This window comes from Microtus pennsylvanicus, chromosome 22 (genome assembly GCF_037038515.1).
Source record: "Microtus pennsylvanicus isolate mMicPen1 chromosome 22, mMicPen1.hap1, whole genome shotgun sequence".
NCBI lineage: Eukaryota > Metazoa > Chordata > Mammalia > Rodentia > Cricetidae > Microtus > Microtus pennsylvanicus.
The window spans coordinates 34,280,225-34,285,981 of record NC_134600.1 but is presented as its reverse complement, the minus strand read 5'-3'; the positions used below and the strand labels follow the sequence as shown (position 1 = coordinate 34,285,981).

Here is a 5,757-nt window from a genome sequence, read left to right as displayed (position 1 = left end):
CAATAGCCACAAATAACATAAAATATCTTTGGGTAACTCTAACCAAAAAGTAGAAGACCTGTATGACAAGAACTTTAAATATTTGAAGAAATAAATTGAAGAAGACATCAGAAAATGGAAAGATCTCCCATGCTCTTGGGTAGGTAGAATTAACATAGTAAAAATGGCAATCTTACCAAAAGCAATCTACAGATTCAATGTAATTCCCATCAAAATCCCAGAAAAATCTTCCTAACTCAAAAGAACAATATTCAACGTATATGGAAAAGCAAAAAAAAAAAAAAAAAAAAAAAAAAAAAAAAAAAACCAGAATAGCCAAAACAATTCTGTACAATAAAAGAACTTCTGGAGGCCTCACAATCCCTGACTTCAAACTCTACTACACAACTATAGTAATGAAAACAGCCTGGTATTGGTATAAAAATAGACAAAAGGACCAATGGGATCAAACTGAAGACCCAGATATTAATCCACACACCTACAAACACCTGAGTTTTGACAAAGAAGCAAAAAAATATCAAATGGAAAAAGAAAGCATATTCAACAAATGGGGCTGGAACAACTGGATATCAGCATGTAGAAGAATACAAATAGATCCATATCTATCTCCATGAACAAAACTCAAGTCCAAATGGATCAAAGATTTCAACATAAAACCAACCACACTGAACCTCATAGAAGAGAAAGTGGGAAGTACACTTGAACGCATTAGCACAGGAGACCACTTCCTAAATATAACCCCAGCAGCACAGACACTGAGAGAAACAATTAATAAATGGGACCTCCTGAAACTGAGAAGCTTCTGTAAAGCAAAGGGCATGGTCAACAAGACAAAACGGCAGCCTACAGAATAAGAAAAGATCTTTACCAACCCCACATCGGACAGAGGGCTGATCTCTGAAATATATAAAAAAACTCAAGAAACTGGTCATCAAAAGAACAAATAATCCAATAAAATAATAGGGTACAGACATAGAGAACTCTTGACAGAGGAATCTAAAATGACTGAAAGACACTTAAGGAAATGTTCAACATCTTTAATCATCAGAAAAATACAAATTAAAACAACTCTGAGATTCCATCTTAAACCTGTCAGAATGGCCAAGATCAAAAACACTGATAACAACTTATGCTGGAGAGGATGTGGGGAAAAGGGAACACTTTGCATTGCTGGTGGGAGTGCAGATTGGTACATCTGCTTTGGAAACCAGTATGGCGATTTCTCAGAAAATTAGGAAACAACCTTCCTCAAGACCAAGCAATACTACTTTTGGGTATATACACAAATGATGTTCAATCATACCACAAGGACATGTGCTCAGCTATGTTCATAGCAGCATTATTTATCATAGCCAGAAACTGGAAACAACATAAATGCCCCTCGGCTGAAGAATGGATAAGGAAAACGTGGTACATTTACACAATGGAGAACTACACAGTGGAAAAAATAATGACATCTTGAAATCTGCAGGCAAATGGATGGAGCTAGAAAACATCATACTGAGTGAGGTAACCTGGACTCAGGAAGACAAATATAATATTTACTCACACATAAGTGGTTTTTAGACATAAAGCAAAGAAAATCCAGTCTACAATTCACAACCCCATACAACCTAGAGAACTCAGTGGACTCTAAGAGAGACATACATGGGTCTAATCTACATGGAAGTAGAAAAAGACAAGATCTCCCGAGTAAATTGGGAGTGTGAGGATCATAGGAGAGGGTAGAAGGGGAGGGGAGCAGAGGAAAATATATAGCTTAATAAAAACAACGGAAAACATTTTATTTCTAAGTTATCATAAAAAATTGGTTTCATTATGATATTTTAAAAATGCACTTTAAATTAAGTCATCTTTGTGTAACAAAAATAAAGAGCCTACATCAAAATAAAAAGCAACAGCTTTAAAAAAAAAAAAAGATACAGTCTGTCAGAGGGCCCTCAGATGGAGCTGACCTGAAAGTCTCCTTCCTGAAACCAGCTTTCATGGCACCAGAAGGCACCATGCAAGCTTCCAAAGGAGAGAAGCAACCAACCAGCTATGATAGCTGTCAACCACAACAACAATCGGCATGGCACAACAACCCTAAAGGTGAAATAGTGGCACACATAACCTGTGTATAATCAACAGTTCCATAATTGGACATCAGACCTGCCCAACAAGAGGAAAATCGTGCCTGCTACTGGAAACCTAGCCAGCTACCCAGGTCGTGCAGGGTGACCTGTACCACCGCTTTCCCAAACCAGCGCAATCCCTAACTACACTCGAAATATTTGCTCTTTACCCAGAGAACTGCAGTCCTCACCCCCATCGAGGAAACTTCTCTTTGCAGCAAATGGAGACCACACAGAAAAGCACAACCAATCAAAATACAGGGTTGGAGAGCCCAGGCCCAGTGGATATATCTACAAAATAATTCTTGCACCTGAAGCTCAGGGAACCTTGCAGAAAAGGGGGACAGAATGAAGTTTGCTATGAGACCGTGTCTCTATGTAAAGTCTCACCGGCATGACTGCCTAACCACGGGCTGAAAAGAACAGCAATAAGCAAGCCGAAGAAGGCGAGAGAAAGACCACAAACTCTCTGTCCTGCACAAATAACTACAGGCAACTAAGGACCGTGGGGAGTGGGAGAAACTGTTTTCCCCAGGGAAGAGAACACCAGTTGGTTATCCAATATCAAATCGTCAGCTCTGAAAACTACACACACGGAACATCAGACAATCTTATCAGGCTATATTTGAGAAGATACGTACAAACACTTATATGCATGGAGCAACAATTAATGGAAGAGGTTATGAATTTGAAAAAGCAAGAAGAGGGATACAGGAGGGTACTGAGGGAAAATGGAATGGGAAAATCATGGTAGTTATAATCTTGAAAATAAAAGAAATATTTTTAAACATAGTCTGTCTTTATATCCATGAAAACAATTATTCCTTTCCCAGCTTCAAGTACAAACTGAGGTGTCAGTGTAACGCAAACTTGTTTTACTTTTTTTTTGTTTGTTTGTTTTGTTTTGTTTTTTTGAGACTGGGTTTCTCTGTGGTTTTGGAGCCTGTCCTGGAACTAGCTCTGTAGACCAGGCTGGTCTCTAACTCACAGAGATCCGCCTGCCTCTGCCTCCTGAGTGCTGGGATTAAAGGCGTGTGCCACCACCGCCCGGCTTGTTTTACTTTTTATTGTTGGATGTTTCAAACATATGCAAAAATAGCCTGGTATAGTGAACTCCATGTAACTTCCACCATGCAAGTAGTATTGTTTCATCCATATTCCCCATTCTACTCCCCTCCTCTCACTGGATGACTTTAAAAGAAATCCCACGTAATTTTATCCTTATTATTATAGTATATAGCTCTTCAAAGAATGGCTTTTTAAAAATCGTAGCCAAAATGTCATTATCACACCTAAAAAGTTAACAGTGTGAATCTGTTTTTAAAGAACGGGTCTCTCTGTGTAGCCCAGGTTACAGTGTATGGCTGTTCACAGGCACGCTCCCACTACTAAACACTCCGTCCTGACCTTCAGTGATGTAATGAGTCGTGATGCCAAACATCTGGGCTCAAATGAGCCAGCCTCCTACCTCAGCCTCCCAGTCAAATACAACCGTAGGCATGTGGTACAGGTGGTTTATTTTTAAACACATCAGAATTTGTACATCAGAAGGAATTTTCTCTTCAAAAAAAAACTATTTTTAAAGATTTTAGTTAATATTTTGTGCATAAGGGTTTGCCTCCATGTATGTATTTGATGCCTGAAGAGGTCAGAAGAGGGCATCAGGTCCTCTGGAACGGGAGTTATAGATGGTTTATAAACGATCATGTGGGTGCTGGGAACCAAACCCAGGTCCTCTGCAAGACTGGCAAACGCTCTGAGCTCCTTAACCATCTCTCCAGCCCTCAAAGATCATCTTAAAAATCATCTTAAAAGTCAGCCAGCCTTGTCAAAATAAACCTCAGGGTTCCTTTCAGGACTTTAAGCGTTCCAAATCACGCGCTCCCTCGCTCTTCATGGATAGATGTAGTTTGAAAACAGTCGTGAAGACTTCAGTGACCAGGGGGAGCAATCAGACTGGGCAGCAGAGGTTTGTTTGGGGAGCGACAGGCACACAGAGGCGCCAGCTGTATCCCGAGAGGGGTCAAGCTGTAAAGCAGGTGAGAAATCAGTCACCCGTTCACCGGCCAGAGACAGCCAGCCAGCAGGCAAGCCTGCAGAAGGAAGACTGCTCCCACACCCCCCACATCGATCGGACCCTGGGCCCCCAAACCCACCCAGCTACGTGACCTCAGAGAATCTCTGAAACACGGATTGTAGCTGCACGGAGCGGACCAAGAGGTGAGCGATCAGTCAACGGCAGGAGACATTAGCGTGAGAAAGAGTTCTCTGGCCTGGAAGCAGAAGCAGGGCCAGAACTAAGGAGAAGGCGAGCAGCAGCTAAGAGGGCCAATCACAGCGTGGATGCTGTTATGCTTGATCTCTGCCGTAAATGCCAGCGATTCCCACGCACTTCCGGGATTATTTTACACTTCAGGCCTTCACGCGTTTGCAGTCTCCGTTCTCTGGGGTTAGAATACCTAGTCCCATTGGGTCAGAACCACTGAGAGAATCTCCAGCCATCCTTTAAGAACCTGAGTAAATACTACCACGTTCCTCTCTCTACCAGAATCCACTACCAACCCCCAGTTACACTGTGTAAGTATCTGTTTTAATCTTGATGATGGCTTTTTGTCATCCATATGTATGATGCATGCATGCATGTATGTATGTATCCTCAAATAGAGATGTAACTTAACTTTTGTGTCTTTGGTACTAAAATAATGACTTTGCACACAGTGGGTCTTCAGAAATCCATGTGCTTAATGCACTTGTGTGTGTGTTTGCTTAACTGTGGACAAAGACTAAAAGCAGGTGTAAAAGCAACATCCTCCTTTGCATTCCAGAACTCATTGCTCAGCATGTTGTGATACAAATAAAAAGTGATATAAGCTGGGGTGTAACTCACTTGGTAGAATGCTTGCCTGGCATGCTCCAGGCCCTGGCTTGGGGTGCACACCTGTAACCTCAGCCCTCAAGAGCTTGAGGCAGAAGGGTCAGAAGTTCAAGGTCATGCTTGGCTACGTGAGACCTCTGTCTCAAAAAAGAAAAGAAAAAAGAATACAACACCTTAAAGAAATTGTCTGTTTATTGCGTAGATGAGATCGATAATCTTCACGTGGCTTGGGCCCTAAAATGTTCTCACAAGATAGCAATATAGCCATAGGCTCTAAACAGAGGATGAACCAAAGGCAGGCGACCTGGCGGCAATGCAGCTCTTGCAAACATAGTCCCTGGAAGGTCCACACCTGTGAAACAGAAAGTTCTGGAACAGATTCTCCCAAGGAAATGCTGATAACTTTTTCAAATCCATTGGGGGAGGGGGATATCATTTTACTTTTCTTCTCAGAACTAAGTTGACAAATGAATGCATTAGGTAGAAATTGAAACTGTCTTCCAAGTTATCTGTGTCCACATTCTTCTCAAAGTAAACCCCGAAATCACCTACTCAAGGGAAACAGATGGCTGACTGTCAAGTTCATTGTTTGAAACGATGAAAATATGAAACAGTCAGACTAGTACTCACAGCAATCCTTGTTGGGATGTTCATAGACTGCTCTTCCTTTCCCACCTTTGTTCCCACGGTGAAAGCAAAAGATAAACAAACAGCAGCAAAGACCACCGGCTCCAACAGGACCGGCCAGCACAGCCCTTGAGCAGGCAG

The 5,757-nt window shown here is 41.7% G+C and overlaps 1 non-coding gene across 1 annotated transcript; it reads left to right on the top strand.

Moving 5' to 3' along the window:
- Nucleotides 1–4,859: 4,859 nt before the first annotated feature.
- On the top strand, nt 4,860–4,983 carry LOC142840102 (small nucleolar RNA SNORA40). Its single transcript, XR_012908888.1, has one exon. It is a non-coding gene; the product is annotated as a small nucleolar RNA SNORA40 (small nucleolar RNA).
- The last annotated feature ends 774 nt before the right edge of the window (nt 4,984–5,757 follow it).